The sequence below is a fragment of the Periplaneta americana genome, chromosome 11 (genome assembly GCF_040183065.1).
Source record: "Periplaneta americana isolate PAMFEO1 chromosome 11, P.americana_PAMFEO1_priV1, whole genome shotgun sequence".
In the NCBI taxonomy this organism is placed as follows: Eukaryota; Metazoa; Arthropoda; class Insecta; order Blattodea; family Blattidae; genus Periplaneta; species Periplaneta americana.
The window spans coordinates 91,673,723-91,691,744 of record NC_091127.1 but is presented as its reverse complement, the minus strand read 5'-3'; positions in this window follow the sequence as shown (position 1 = coordinate 91,691,744).

Below are 18,022 nucleotides of genomic sequence, written 5' to 3'. Positions count from 1 at the left end.
ATACTGGTACAAAATTGTTACAAGAGCACAGGTCAGAATATTGTGACAGCGACGTGAGATTCGAACTCACGACCAGCGTCCCGCAAGAGAGAAGATCGCGCGGAGCACTTTGGGATGGCGCGCGGCGGAGAGGGGAAAGGGCCAACGCGGCGAGAGAGTGGAGAGAGAGTGCGCGCGCATCTGGTGCTAGTAGAGAGGAGAGGGCTCTGGATTTTTCTGGAGTGCCATCTCTAGAGACGCGTGGAACTTTCGAGGCTACGTCGCTGTGGTTATAAATTAAGGACGCGAAGGAACGACAGCAGTTTTCAGTTGATTAGTCAGCCAGTCAGTGAGAAAGCCAGAGCAAGCAAGCCAGTCTTGTGTACCGGAGTTCGACTCGAGTGTGCGTCCGCAACTGTATCAGCATCCGAAGGCCTGAGTTCGAGTGCAGTGGACCGCAGTTGGAGGGACCTGAGTTCGAGTGCAGTTGACCGCAGTTGGAGGAACCTGAGTTCGAGTACAGTGAACTCGAGTGACTGAGCTAGAAGAACTGTGAACTGAGAACTGATAGTTCTGATTTGTAAATAGTGTTTGTAAATATTAGTTAAGATTAACAGTTCATTGTTGTTCGTAATAGTCCAAGTAAATTGTCATTGCCGTCAGTGGAGTGCTGCAACGAATACTGTGTTGAGTGAAAATTCTATTGTTGACGAGAGCGTTTAAGGTGAATTGTAGAAAGGAATTATTGTTGTGACGAATAAATTACATTGTTGTTACTAATAAAATTCACAATATATTAAATAATGGCAGAAGGGAAAGGCAGAAAACACGGATATAGAAATAACTGCGGAAGATGTTGAAAGGGCGATTAGGAAAACAAAGAACAACAAAGGACCAGGAAATATAGGAATGAAGCTAATAAAATATGGAGGTAATAACATAATAAAGTATAATTAGGCCTATAGCAAAGATGTTTAATAAAATAGAACATAGAGAAGAAATTCCAAAGGAATGGAATAAATCATATATAACTTCCATAAGCAATACAAAAAATTTGACAAGAAATTTGTGAACACCTACAGATGAATATCTAAGTGTTTTACAATCTATACTCTGATTAGTGTAATTTGCAACTAGTCAACGATTTATGCAGTGGAGGAGAAAAGGAATTGGCCAGCCTACCCGATTATCTCCTGGCTTAGTTGCCTCATGAGTGACGCCTTGTTGGTGTCACGTGTGGGATCCAGACCTGTCTTCGGACAGTTGATTAAATAACAACAACAACAACAACAATGAGAATATTTACCAGAGTTATGAAAGACAAAATAAGTAACAATGAATTTTAAGGAAGAACAGAGTGGTTTTAGATCCAACAGAACCTTTTTTAGACAATATTCACTGTATAAGATTAACAGAAAAAAAAAGCAAAAAATATGATATGACTTTTATAGATTTGGAGAAAACACGTCGAAATACCAAGGGCAATGCTATGGCCAGCAATGGAATGAACTAATGTACCGCTTCATCCTGCGGATTGGTAAGTAGGCAAACCTACGATGTTGACGTGTGCTAAACTAATTACGTCAAAACATATGAAAGAAGAACTATTATTGATCTCTTCCATGCCAAATTATCCGTTAAATTACCCAAATGAAAACTACCTTTAGGTGTCAGTACTTGAACGTCAGACCTTCACCGCCTAAAGGCCAGCGCGTACACACCTGCGCTAGTGGAACACCAGATCATGTGCCGAGCGGTATGTAGCATTCAATTCGGCCGAAAGTTATACAGCGCAGGGGACTGTGGTTTACGGTACAGTCCGTAAAACGCCGGTACTGCATAACTTCTCAATCCGCAGGATGAGAAGATTCACCCGGTATATACAGGATGTTTCCGAGGTGGTGTTACAAACTTTCAGGGATGTTGGCGAAGGGCACATGTATCAACTTGAGATAAGGAACAATGGTCCGGAAATGGCTGAGTCGAAAGTTATAAGCAAAAATAGTTGTGTGGAAGTGGAATTGTAATTTGGCACCACGTGCCCTCCTTCCCTTAACTTTTGGAAAAGTCGTGGAAAAATGAAATGGGCCGGATGTCTCCTACGTGGGTACTTGTTACGATACAATCTGTGAGCTTGTCTACTGTTCCCATTGGGTCATCCGTATTCGAAAATCAGGTCTGCTTATTCCGCTCTCGTGTATTCCTCCATTAGGTCTGATCGACTGGATACTGCAACTTGTACACATACACTGCTGTCTACAGACGTGCATATCAGGACCGACCATGTCCGTTACACATTACGCTGTCTGCATTGCTTTAGTGTAGTTTCCTGTCCCCATCCCTCAGACAGAGTATTGTATGGAATGCTGTAAGTAGACAACGTAAACAAAGTCAGATGAATACAGTACGGTATGTGTAATATGTACAGATAAATACACATAAATAAGGTGTACAGAGGAATAAAATTATTTCATTTCCATACAACTATTTTTGCTTGTAACTTTCGACTCGGTCATTTCTGGACCAGGGTTCCTTATCTCAAATTGATACATGTGCCCTTCGCCATCTTCCCTGAAAGTTTGTAACACCACCTCGGAAACACTTTGTATATACCGGGTGAATCTTCTCATCCTGCGGATTGAGAAGTTATGCAGTACCGGCGTTTTACAGACTACAGACCTGGTTCTACTTAGATAACGGAACCCTCTCGTCATTTAATATGACGAAAGATCATCGCTGAAGATAACATTGCGTAAGTACAAGACAAGGGACATACCATCGGCCATGTGGGAGGGAGATGAATCTCCATATTTCTTCCGGGAATCGAACCCTGTTCAAATAGATTTGTAGCAAGAAATAATATAATGCTCATATTCTTCATATATACACAGTGTCCCTAAAGCAACCGTGGCGAAAATGTGATCGTGCACCGAGCCACTGTGTAACCTGCTACGTGCATAGCACCTATGGAGGGAGACGGATACCCGAAGGGAAGCGAAGCAACTGTCTGACTTATTAACGGATTTTCATTTTCCTTACATCAAGCACTTAAATAATAATTTTATACAGTACATGGTTACAAACTAATGTGTAGTACGTGTAACGAAGAAAGACATGAATAAGGAAACATAGGACACATTATCTCAACCTAAAATTAACTGTCTTCAGAATGTCTCTGTGACAGAGTTTCAAAATCAGGAATTATGTCACTTACTGCCAGTCGTAGTTGATCACGAAGGTATTTGTCTGTCAGTCGTGATCTAAATTTGGTTTTTACTATTTTCATTGTTGAAAATCATTTTTCACAAACATAAGTTGTAGCGAACATGGCTTCCACAGAGCAAGCGAAAGAACGTAGCTTCTGATATTTATTTTTTGGCAAAGATTTGAAAAGTTCAACATTTGTCAAGGCCTTACATCTAGCTTCCATTTAACATCACATTGTAAATCAGTGAGTTTAAATTGAAGAGCTAACCGCATTATTCGTACATCCTCTGAAAAAGGATCGACGTACAGAGACGATGATGATGATGATGATGACAATAATAATAATGATAATAATAAATAATAATAATAATAATAATAATAATAATAATTATAATAATAACAAGACAACCTTTTAATGCTTCATGAGTGACATGTAGTATAATGCCGTTTTATGTTATACAACCGTTTCCTCGTAATACTTGTGAACAAATCATACATTTAATATTCTCATCATATTGTCAGCAATATATATATATATATATATATATATATATATATATATATAATAATAATAATAATAATAATAATAATAATAATAATAATAATAATAATAATAATAATAATGCGTCCTCCCATCCTACTTGATACTTTCGTTTTTGTAGAAAATGTAGAGGTACATGGTTTCGAGGGAGACATTGAGACGGTACGCCACTCGCAGGTCAGAGACAAATACAAATGGAACTGAATTTGACTCCAGTGAGTGAGAGAGTGGGGGTTGGGGGAAGTAGGAAGCAAGAGAAATGCATAGCTATCATTGCGATTCATAATGCGCTGGCGAGTCACATTTTCGTCACTGCTGCTCTAAAGTAAGTCCCACTTTAATATTCTTTTTATTCAAATACTACTTAACTTTAGGCAATGTTTGATGGCTCATACAGTGCACAAGGTTCCCAGGTTTTTGTTTCGTTACAACGATTCGATATGAGCGCCATGTGTGACGCGACAAATAGCGACGCGATATTACAACTCCTGCCAGACTCTAGGTAACATGTGCGGTGTCACCGTGTCGTTGATCCTGCAGATATCATAGTAGGCCTAGAGGTGGCACGTAGGCTTTGTTCTTTATATAATCCCACAAGAAATAATCGCACGGAGATCGCGGCGGCCATTTCATGTAAGCTTTGTCCATGTCTTCTACTCGTCCTATCCAACGTTAGAGAAGTGTGAGATTGAGATAGTCACGAACTTGACAAAGATAGTGGGGAGGTGTGCCATCATGCTGGTACAGGCAATCATTCGAATCTTCATTCAATTGAGGTATTAACCACAATTGGAGCATGTCGAGATAGGTTATGCCACTGACTGTGGCCTCCATGATGTTTGTGCAACAATAAACGCCATTGTGGATTGTTGCCCACAGCGCCGCTTGTGGCCAACCAAGGAAACTGTAATTAAAACAGGACAAAACCAGATGGACTATTCTTGCACTTGCCACCTTTTATCATAAATTTTCCGCCAGAGCTATGCGCTATAAATTACTGAAAATGGGACTTAATTTAGAGACACGGTGTACGAAACGAAGGTTAGTACTAAAAAGACTTAGGCTTATCTAGATACAAATTTCCTCGATTTCAGAACATTCATGTGAAGTTTGTGGAGAAAAAGAAGATGCATAGTAGGTTTTTCTCCGAGTACTTCGATATTACCTGCAACTATCATGTTACATTTTCTGTCTTATTTCTGAATGGCACCTGTAGTTGAAAGGGGGTGTTAAATAATAATAATAATAATAATAATAATAATAATAATAATAATAATAATAATAATAATAATAATAATAATAATAATAATAATAATCATCATCATCATCATCATAATAATTTAATGTAACGTTTTTATGTATATGTTATGGTTAAATAAATAAATAAATAAATAAATAATTTTATAAATATTCTGTTATTAATTATTGGTGACACAATTTTATGTCCTATTTCTGCATGATACGATATTATTAGTATTTTTTTTAAATTTTCAGTTAGTTTAGTTACACTGAAATCAGCAGGCTAGGTGATAAATATAAACATATATCTCCAGGGGGATGTAAAATTCAAGGAAATATGAGCAAATGACCTGTTTAAATTGGAAAATTGGAAAATAAAATAAACTAAATTTACACTTCATTCTTTTTCTTTCTTCAATCAATAGTCAGAGATTTGCTTTAACGGGAGACAATATTTGTTTTTTCTCGATCTAATACTAAACGTACCTCTGATTGAGGTTCTGGATGATATGACGGAACTGATATGATTGGGTTATCAAAGATTTACAGATATTGGGCTAAAATTATATCCTAACACATCCGTAATTATAAATATCTCCAAAGGTAAGCTTGTCGAATACAATCTCAGTATATATCCTGATTTTGAAATTCCATCTATTGGTACAAATGACTATATTCGCTATCTGGGAGTAAACTTCTCTGACTCACTTGTTTTCAATCCTCAGTCAACATTAAAAGATTTAAATAATACACTTGAAACTCTTACCTCGTCACCTTTTCTTCTTCTTCACGTAGACCAAAAATATTGTGTTCTAAATACCTCCATATGTCCTTCCTTAATATATAAATTTCAAACAATCCCTTCTGAACTTATACCAAAAAAGTTCTTGGATGACGCCGACCTCTGATTGAGGTTCTGGATGATATGACGGAACTGATAGGAATGGCTTATCAAAGATTTACAGATATTGGACTAAAACTAAATCCTAATACATCCGTAATTATAAATATCTCCAAAGGTAAGCTTGTCGAACACAATCTCAGTATATAACCTGATTTTGAAATTCAATCTATTGGTAAAAATGTCTCTATTCGCTATCTGGGAGTGAACTTCTCAGACTCTATTGTTTTCAATCCCCAGTCAACATTAACAGATTTAAATACTAAACTTGACACTCTTACCTCGTCACATTTTCTTCACACAGACCAAAAATATTGTGTTCTAAATGCCTCCATATGTCCTTTCTTTAATATATCAATTTCCAACCTTCCCTTCTGTACTTACACAAAAAAAGTTATAGGACGACGCCGACAAATTAATAAAAAGTGCACTGAAAGAGGTACTGAACCTACCTACAGATATTCATGATGTAACGATCTATAGTCCCAGGAAATACAAAGGACTAAGAATTTTGGAACAAAGTGGGAAGCACTATTACAAAAAATTAATGCCCTTTGATGTTTACATAAATCTCAAAATCCATATGTCATACAAACACGTCAGGCTCATTAAGAGAGCATTAGATATCCCCAATCCCTCAACATTGTTCCAGAAGATGCCTTATTTTCCAAGAATAACCAGTTTTTAAATGCTACAAAGATTCGTAATGTTCTGAGGAACAGAGAATTTGATATTTGGTGTCGTCATCCACAGAAAGGGAAATATGTAGTTTTTTTTTAACAGTATCCTGCTGCAAACAAATGGATTTGCAAACACGAAGGACTCTCCAACAGTGAATGTCGCTATGGCATTAAAATGGTTGGAAATGTTGCTGCTGTAGGTACTATGCCGGGAAATTCTCAGGACAACGTTGTAGGCATTGCCACAACGAGGTAGAAACTCACACGTCCTGGAATCCTGTCCGCACGGTGAAGCTCTGCAAAACGCTAGATACCACCAAGTACGATCAATTATGGCCACTGCCCTTAAAGATGCCGAATACAACACCTTTGAAGAAGTACATGGTCTCTCTCCGTCACTGATAGTACACTGCGCATAGATATAATAGCTTTCAAGGAATCTACAAGATCTGGTTTCATAATTGATCCCACTGTGTGCTTCGAAAAGAATTAGGAATAGCCGACATGAGTGACTAAGGAAAAAAAGATTATCTACAATTCCATCAGTCCCTCTTACCTCCAAAACTACCGGCTAAAAGATCTTGAAGTAATCGGACTTCTATTTGGAACAAGAGGTACCGCCACTCTCTTCATGAAGAATGTGTTTAAGAGCCTTAGAATGCCTACATCTGTTATTCCAATTGTAATCTTAGTTGCACTGAAATAATCAATTGCTCTGCTGAAGCTTCACCTATATTCGAAACACAAATAAGTTCACTAGCACTCTTTACTTTTTCGTATTACTTAGCCTTCTCTAAAACTAGGTATATTTTCACTATCTAAAAATGTATTTGCAGCTCTGTACTTGTTAGGAGTTTCTTTTGTCAAAATAAAATCAATGGTTCAGTGAACTTGTAAACATTTATATGCTTAAGTACTCTGTACTTATGGCAGCTCACGAATGGTGAGAAGATTTCTAAATTTTCCCCAAAAAATGAATGAGACTATGTAATATTCTTAAGTCTCCGATGTAAAACACTGCGCATGATCGCAGACCACAGCACTGATACATAAGATAACGAATATTTGAGTTACTTAAATTCAGTCTATTTGGTTTTTTGCTAGCATCGTTCCGAAATTCACTTCAAAAACTGCAAAAAATGGTAGTATGATGTAAATAATAGATACAGACATACATGTAGTTAAATCGACATTTGATCCTTTATGACTAGATAGACAGTCCGCGCAGAAAGGAACGCTTTCGTTTCGTCTCACTAGCTGAGATGCTAAGTTTTCTGCGTATTGTGCAGAAGAGAATGGGTTCGATTCTTAGTCTATACAAACGAATAGTTTTTGTCTGAGAAAGGTTGAAATGGAGTCTTACAGAGTCCTGAGTTTAAGTGTTAATGATCACAGACAATACAAAATTACTAATTATAATATTATAAACTTTAATCTAATGAATGCATTTGCACCATTTACATATTATACATATATACAGATCCATTATGTACAGTGTAAATGCATATATATATATATATATATATATATAACGATTACAATGAAATTAAAAAATGTAAAATGCTTTAATAACAAGCATTAAGAAATTGATTTTAAATAACTACATTTAAATATAACTGTATCAGCCACCGAGACAAGATGAAGAGACAGACATTTATCCAGCTTTCAGTCTCACCGCAGGCAAGTTCCCATTCAAAATACTGACAAAGAATATTATAGCCCGCGCTCTTTAGGAAGACGTTCCAAGAGGGAAAACATGCGAGTGAGAGTGCTGACTTTCCCTCCTCGAGAAGGCTTTGAATCAAGTTTTTTTAAATTTCATTTACTGTATTCTATAGATTTTACATTAGAATTGAAGCTTTAAGATGTAGAATGTCACAATTTTGTAAGATTGCAATTGTAAAAATTTTTGTACTATATAGTAGATGAGGAGGCGAGATATGTCATATGAGCTGTGTGGCAGAGGAAAGAATGAGCTATGGGAAAGAGAATTTGTTTCATGACGATTAATATTATACGAATCCATTGACACGAAAGTCCATCTACCTTCCCTCTCTATATCCATTGGTGGTATAGCCACAGCACATGATAAGGTCAAGGACAGGTCTTGCCTCCTCTGCTATAGCCTAGTGTAGCTCACCTCAAAATTTGTTTCGTGGCGCTCGGTACAAAATATCCTGAGTAAATCTGTGATCGGTCAGGCTGCCGTACGCATTTTAAGATCACGCTTTGAGGACGACATTATCTACCGTGTGACACAATAGTCACTTGTAAAATGAGGAAAATATTATTTGAAATGACAATTGCAGGAGTATGATTAAAACAAAAAGGACAAGGACCACAACAAAGATCACGACAAGAACCACGAAATGAACGACTATAAGGATCATGATAATGAACAAGACCACGATAATAACCCTGATAAAGAAAATAATGACTATGATAAGCACCACAATAAAGACCACGATAAGGACTACAACAAGATCAACGACAAGAACCACGACAGGCCTAAGTATCACGACGTGAATCACGATTATTTTTTTTTAGTAGGTTATTTTACGACGCTTTATCAACATCTTAGGTTATTTAGCGTCTGAAGGAGATGACGGTGATAATGCCGGTGAAATGAGTCTGGAGTCCAGCACCGAAAGTTACCCAGCGTTTGCTCATATTGGGTTGAGGGAAAACACCGAAAAAAACCTCAACCAGGCAACTTGTCCCGGCCGGAAATCGAACCCGGGCCACCTGGTTTCATGGCCAGACGCGCTAACCCTTACTCCAAAGGTTTGGACATCACGATCCTTGTTGTAGTCGTTGTCGTGATCCTTATCGTGATCGTTGCCGTAGATCTTATAATGATCCTTGTCTTTGCCACGGTCCTTATCGTGGTCACTGTTGTCTTTGGCATGTTTCTTATCGTGGTCATTTTTGTTCTGATCATTATCCTTGTCACTGCAATCACCCTTATCGTTCTTGTTATCATCATGATCCTTAACGCGTATTTGTCGTCTTCTTTATAGTGGTTTTGGTCCTTATCGGTGCCATGGTCCTTAGGGGAGACCCGGGCAAAACGAATAACCCTGACAAAGAGAATAATGCCTATTTCTTAGAAACGCAAACAGGTAGCGCTTTCTGCTATGTTGGGGAAGAATCCCTACCAGATTTTGCTGCTGCAACTGACGTGTCGTCATTCTACCTAGTAAGAGAAGAAGTCAGCGTGTGTTTGAAGGAAATTGACTGTTTTCTTAAAATATTTTGTTTATGTTTTAGTTAACGACGCTTGCAACTGCAGAGGTTATTTCAGCGTCGCCGGATGTGCCGGAATTTTGTCCCGCAGGAGTTCTTTTACATGTCAGTAAATCTACTGACATGAGCCTGTCGTATTTAGGCACACTTAAATGCCATCGACCTGGCCCGGGATCGAATCCGCAACCTTGTGCATAGATTCTTAAAATATTTCAAGGTAAGAGAAGCATATGTACAACATACAGTACTGCAGAAACTCTTTGTTATGTGATAGTAATGTATAGGCGATAGAATTAGTTCTAAAATGCCGTACTTACGAAGACGATTATTGACGTTTATGTTTGTATAACCTTAAATGAAAAGCGAAGTGGCGTCTGCGGGCAAAGTGGATAACTTATCCGCTTTGCCCTGCCACCTTTATTTGACTATGTAAGTGTCAGCTGTATTTTTGTATGTGTCTATTGTAATAAAGCGTGTTAGATCAACTTACATAGTGGAGGCATTAAGTCACACTAATTAAATTATAAATCAGCAACACTGATCTTAATTTTTACTTAAAAAGGTCGTAATATGTTTTCAGATGGTTTAATTTTTCAAGAGGAAGACGGAGTAAGCCAAATGGTCTGAAGAAGCCATGAAGAAAGCACTTGAAGAAATAAAATCTTCCAATCATTGGTTCTGCTATCTGGCCATACAACCATAATGTGTTTTTGATGAAGATTTTTGCTCCAGATAAACTTACAGATCGCCCATTTGAGACAGAAATCAGCGAATCGTCAGCTGGCTGAGATTTAACAAATTCTGCGGTACCAGCTTCTTCAGCGGCTGAAGAAACAGTTAATGCTCACTCAGAATCAACCACATCTGTGATGTCGGCATCTTCAGAGATTGACGAAATATTCAATACATCAATTACACTCAAATTTTCAGTTCCGGTTACACCAAAACCCTCAATATCGTCAGCAGGAGAACCCAAGTAAGTTCTTTTGATTTAGACCAGTGCCAAAAGTGGATGCTCGAAAGATACGAGTTAAACGAAGAAAATGTCAACGCTCTGAAGCTCTTACATCTATACCGATTAAAAACGTTGAAAGAGAAGTAACTTATGGGTAGGAGGAACAGCAGAAGAAATCCAAGTCTTCAGTGCCAGTGAAACGTCGACTTGTTCAAATTTGTATTTTGTACTAATATAACGCGCTATAAAGGGCCGTAATAACATTTCTTATCGTCATTAACATCGTGTTTATGTGTTGATTTAATTTTATTCTCAGTGAATAGAAATTAAATAGAAAGGTGAAAATGTTATAGGGATATTCACTTTGCCCGGGTTAATTATTCGCTTTGCCCGTGTACCCGGGCAAAGCGAATAATTAACTATATTTTCTTTCTCAAATCATATCACTCTCCGTAGGTACGAGAAACGAATTGCTGTTTTGTAGATATGTGGACTACATGTGTCACAACCACATGAAGTTTTTATTTCGGGAGCACCAAAATATAGTCTGTGGCATTGTTTATTCTTAGCTTATCCGCTTTGGCCGGGTTTCCCCTATAGTTGTTCATGTTGTGACTCTTATGAAATTTGTCATTATCGTGGTCCATTTCGTAATTATTATCCTGGCCCTTGTGTTTGTCCATGTCGCGTTTCTTATATTGGTCCTTGTTTTCCTTGTCATGGCCCTTATTGTGATCCTTATTGTTTTTGTCGTGGTTCTTGTTGTCTCTGACATGTCCTTTTTTCGTGAACTTTGTTGTCTTTATTGTGGTCCTTGTTGGCATTGTAATAGTGGTTATCGTTTTCCTTGCTCGTTTTGCCATGGTTCTCATTAAGTATTTGTTGTCTTTGTCATTGTATTTATCGTGGTATTGGTCCCATCATGGTTCTTATCGTGATTCTTATCGTTGCCCATGTTGTGGTATCTATCGTGATCATTCCCGTGGTGCTTGTCGTGTTCCATGTTTGGATCTTTACTGTTGTCTCTGTCTTTGTTATTGTCGTGGTCCTATAGTGATCCTTGTCAATCTCATAGTTCTTATTGCAATCCTGTTCCTTGTGATTCTTATCGTGGCCTAATATTGTGGTCCCTTTCATGATCATTCTCGTGGTTCTCGTCGTGGCCCATGTCATGATCCTCATCGTAGTCCTTGTCTTTGTCCTTATCGTTGGCTTTGTCTTTGTCCTTGTTGTGGTCGTTGTCATTCTCATAGTTCTTATCGAAATCGTGATCCTTGTGATCTATATCATAGTCCTTCTTGTGATCATTGTCGTGTCCCTTACAATGATCCGTAATAAAGTGCTTTTCGTGGCCCATATCGTCATCCTTATCGTGGTCCTTGTCTTTGCTTTGTCCTTGTCGTGGGCCTTGTTATCTTTGATACAGTCGTTATCGCGATCCTTTCGTAATTCTTTCGTGGCCCTTTCATGGTTCTTTCTTGGTTCTTATCATAGTCCTTTCATATTCCTTGACGTGATTCTTATGATGATATTTATCATTCTCCATGTCGTGGTCTGTATCGTGATCGTTGTCGTGGTGCTTATCATGGTCCATGTCGTGATCCTTATCGTGGTCCTTGTCTTTTTCGCAACCGTTAGATCGGTCCTTGTATTTTCTTCATAGTGCTTATCATAATGCTTGTTGCCATTGTAACGGTCTTCATCGTTCCACTTGTCCTTGCCATGGTCTTTATAGTGGTATCTTGGTAAAATTCGATGTTTTTATCGTGGTCCATGTCGTGGTTTCTACCGTGATCCTTGTTTTGTTTGTCGTTGTCCATGTCGTGTTCCTTATCGTGATCTTTGTCGTGGCGTTAATCGTGGTTCATGTCTGTTTCTTATCGTACCCCATATCGGGGTCCTTATCGTGATCGTTGTCTTGGTGCTTGTCGCGGTTCACGCTGTGATCCTTATCCTGGTCCTTGTCGTCATCCTTATCGTGGTCAATGTTGTGATAGTTATCATCGTTCTTGTCGTGAATCTTTTTGTGGTCCTTGACATGATCCTGTCATGGTCCATGTTGAGGTCCTTATTGTGATTCTTATTTTGAAACTTATCGTGTTTCATGTCGTGGTCCTTACCGTGGTCTCTGTCATAGTCCTTATCGTGCTTCTTGTCGTGGTCCATGGTGTGAACCTTATCGTCGTGGTTCATGTCGTGATCCTTATTGTAGTCCTTATTGTGTCGTTCATATCTTTGTCCTTTTTATGGTCCTTTTAAAGGTTGTTGATATCTTTGTCGTGGTCCTTATCGTTGTTTTTGTTATCTTTCTAATAGTCCTTTTCGTGGTCCTGGTCCTTGTAATCTTTGTCGTGGCCCATATCGTGATATTTATCATAATCCTTGTCGTGGTGTTTGTCGTGTTTCTTTTCATAGTATATCCTCGTGGTACTTGTTGTCTTTCTAATAGTACTTTTCATGCTTCTGGTCCTTGTAATCCTTATCGTGGTCCATGTTGTGGTATTTATCATAATCAGGGAACGGATTTATATGGACTAAAAATATATGAAATATGTAAATATATATGTAGTTATTTTTACCAAAATATGGAATTAAATATGGATTTTTACCAAAATATGGAATTAAATATGGACTTAAAATTATAAAAAAATGACTATGTACGTTAAATATTGGTACATTTTAATCAAACTAAACAAAAAATATAATGGACGTACCTTATCTTCCAATGTAGTTTCAACAAAACACAATTTTTATTGTCTGTTACCATAACAATAGGTTACAAACATTTCTTTCAAGTGCTGAAAAGTGAATCTTCTTCTATTGTCTCTGAGGATAGATTTATACTGACTAAAAGAGCGTTCGACGTCACAAGAAGTAACTGGTACATAATTCAATTTCACAATGTCTGCTGGGGATAAGTCCAAGTTAATCTTCACTGTTGATTCACCACTCATCACAGCAACAACCTTTTGTAGTTCTTCATATCCAGGGTTTTTTGAAAGTACAGTGTCCACCTTAGCTCTTACTGCATCTGCAACTTTACCTCTACCACGATTCAGTTGTTCCACAGTACTATTTATAATTTCAAAACTTTCAGATAGTGAAAGGTGCCTATTTTGGAGACTTTTGAGCGTTTTTATGATGCATGAAAATGTATGCTGAATGTGAGCTAAGTCATTCTTCACACTTATGTCACAGGTAACTGTTTTCGCAGTATCAATTGAGACTGCATCTTCAGAGTCCAATGCAAGGAGAACATTGTTAATAGAGTCTATATGTTCGGCATAATATTCAACTGCTTCTAGCCATGTACCCCATCTAGTTAAAATTGGCTTTGGTGGCAATGGAATTTCAGGGTACATTTCTTTCAACACGTTAACTCTACTGGGAGCTTTGAGAAATACTTTTTTCACCGATGAAATCAACAAATCTACTTTAGGGAAATTGTCTCTGACCACTTCTGCCACACGATGAAATGCATGCGCCACACAAGTAAAATGAGTCAATTTAGGATATACAACAGATAATGCTTGTCCAGCTTTGACCATATAAGGGGCAGCATCGCTAATAAAGAATAACACATTATCGTACATAATACCCTTTGGCCACAGGATACCCATAGCTTCGTTGAACAGTTTAACTACAGTTTTGTTATTGCACTTTTCTAGAACATCACAATGTAAAAGAATTCGTTCAGAATATTGTTCACTTAACAAACCGATAACTACATTACCAACAAGTCTACCTTCTTTGTCGGGAGTCTCATCAATGGAAACCCAAATTGAACTATCTTTAATTTCATCTCTTATCTTCTGTATTGTCTCATCGTAGATGGATGGAGCATACGTCTTCCTAAGTGTTGACTCATCCGGGATTGTATGTTGAGTATATTTTTCAAGGAATTCCCTGAAGACCTTATTCTTTAGTTTGTAGAGAGGAATATCAGCAGAGATGAGAGAACGGCACAGGTCGATGTTAAACTCAGATCTTACATTCGATGTTGTTGGTTGTGTTAAAAACAATTGTCTCTGCTTGGAATTTAGTTGTTTGTTGGCCTGATGTTTACTAGTTGTAATGTGTTGTTGCACCAGGAACTTTTGTGTAGATGATACTGCACACTGACACAAATTACAAAATAATATTTTATTGTCAGTTGATAAACCATCTTCTTTAAATTCTGAAATGTAACTTGTTAGTTTTGATTTTAAATTGACTGAATGACGTACTTTTGGCATATTTACCGTCTTTATAGTATGATTTACAAAACTGAACCTATGTGTACTCTGACTGGCATTTAACTGTTGAGCTGCACAACTGAAGTCTGTTAAAAATTTTAAATTAAATTAATACAGTTTTGTAACTTACTTTCCCATTGTTGATAGGACTGCTAATTTTCAAATAACTCTGATGTTAAAGGGATTACTGAACATGTGTTTAAATCTCTATTGTTGAAATGTATTTTTAAAAGTTAATGGAATTTTGTTTTGTTTTATTGTTAAACCTAATATAATATGGACTGTTTTATATGAAATATGGAAAATATATGGAAATTAACGAAAATATGTACTAAACTCTAAAATATGGAAAAATATGGAAAATAAAAGTAGGATTTTTCAACCCTACACATTGTGAAACATAAAGATAATGCAAAATATAAATTATATTAGCTTTATAAGTAAATATGTATTTACATATAAATCCTTTCCCTGATCATAATCCTTGTCTTGGTGTTCGTCGTGTTTCTTGTAATATGCTATCGTGGTTCTTATCTTTGTCCTTGTCGTGGTCCTTGTTGTCTTTGTCGTGGTTCTTGCAATGTTGCTTGCTGCCTTTGCCGTGGGTCTACGTTTGTTATTTCAAAATTAATATTGTTCTTTCACTTTGGCGAATGACTTTCGTGTTACACAGTATATTTCAAACTTTCATAAAAAGTAAACGATCAAAGGCGTGAAAAGAGACCTACACTAGAAATAGACAACTGATAGCATTTTGCACTGGTCTGTACTTTGGAGTAGGATGAAAATAGGCCTACGCATCTTCCTGGCTACGTCGATATCGCGTGAACCGCGTGAACCGCGCTGTAGAAATTTAACTTTCGACGGCCAAGAGTCGTCTCATTCCTTTTTTGGAGAACTGTAGGCCGACATCTATTATCAGGCAGTACATCTCACTTGACGATATGTATCAGAGGAAGAACAATTTATTGTTTGTATACATCTGAAGTCTGATTAGTGTAATATATAGCTAATCGGCGATGTATGTAAAGGAGTGGGAAAGGAACTGGCCACCCTATCCCATTATCTCCTTGCCTAGTTGCCTTATAAATGGCGCTTTGTTGGTATCACTTGTGAGGTTCAGACCTGTCTTCGAACAGTTGACTAAACAACAACAACAATATTAGACGAGCACTCGCTAAGATTTGCATAACGTGTTACGATACATTGCCAAACCTGCACTTGAAACATCACCTCCACGCTCTGGGCTGAATCTTACAAGCAAACGTTCTAATGGAGGCAGATAAAAAAGTTATTTTTTTTCTTCCACCATGTTAATAATGTCAGAAGATGTGCTTATACAAATTTTGGCCACTCGACCGCAATTACGAGGCCGTCCAGAAAATGATTTTCCCTGGGGCCGTTTATAGAAAAAAGCACAATTGCATAGAAATATTTATTGAAACAGATACAGCAATTATTGCGCTATTTGTCAACATATCCCCCACTGGAATTGATACATTTGCCATAGGATTAACTTTTGTGTCGTAGAAGTCAGCCGCCTTAGATCGGAACCAGCGTTTGGCTGCGTCTGCACATCTCTCTGTCGATTCCATGATATGAGAAATGTCTCAATTCCGATGGAAAATAAGTTGAAAAATAGCTCAACAATTGTTGTGTCTGTTTCAATAAATTTGTTAAATGAAATCATGTTTTTTTCCTGTTAGCGGCCCCTGACGAACTTGTTTTTTACGGTCCTCGTAATTGCGGTCGAGTGGCCAAAATTTGTATAAGCACTTCTTTTGACATTATTGACGTGGTAGAAGAAAAAAAAATTAACTTTTTTATCTGCCCCCATCAGAACGTTTGCTTGTTAACTGAATCCGAATTCACGATCATATTGTAGGCCTATACAAAACTTAACTATGACTAAAATTCTACGAATTTGAGGTAGATCATTTTTGTCTGCACACATTATTTATTTATCCGCAGGCACCTTCTTAATTCATAAGCGAAAACAAGAATTAACCAATGCTGATGGCTTTTCTCCATCTTTAATTCAGAGATTCCCCAAAACTTATGAAGAATCACAGCTATAATTTAATTGTTATAATGGCTTCATGTGCATGTGCCAATTAATCAGATCTTGTATCATAATTTATTCCACTTTCTCAGTTTTTACTAGTATTTCCTACCCTGCCATGACGACGGAAATGCTATGCTGTATACTGGATAGTATAACTTATAGCAGGCCTTCCAAACGTCACTCATTTAAGACGAGCACTAGCTGAAGAGGAGAGTCGAAGAAATAACTCGTGAGCGTAGAGTCGGGGTGATATCGTTGCGGTGGAGAAGGAGTAGGGTGCTCTAATTAACTGTTCAGAATTCTTCAATATTCTTTTGTCTCTTGAGCTGTAGGTAGGCCTACCTGTAGTGCATAATGGACGTAGGGTAGGGAAACGAAAGAAACGTGATCACCAATCATATTCTTTTCATATGTTATGGGAAAGCTGTTTTTTTTTATAGCAGCTGCAGAACATTCTTGTTTGTCAGAAAATTATAAGAGGAAGACGAAAACATAATATAATGCACCACTACGTCGCCATACATAAACTGTGTATGATGATTTTGTTGGCGAAGATCGCAAGAGAAAAGTTGACGAGTTAAAACTATCTCTATATCCTGAGGTATGTTATGAATGTATCGTCACATGTTGAGTGGTTTTGAGCATTTAAAATATATATTTTATTTTTTATTTATAAAATGCTACAAATTTAAAAGCACATAATTCATCATACTTATTTGTTAGTCATTCTGTATTACAATTTTAAAATATTGTAATATTTATTAATTTCTGTGCAATATGTTTCTACAGTTCATAAATATTATTTAAATCAGAAATGCAATAGTTAGAAGCAGACAACAACACTAAACAATACTACCACTACTACTACTACTACTACTACTACTACTACTACTACTGCTACTACTACTACTACTACTACCACCACTACTACCACTACTACTACTACTACTACTACCACCACTACTACCACTACT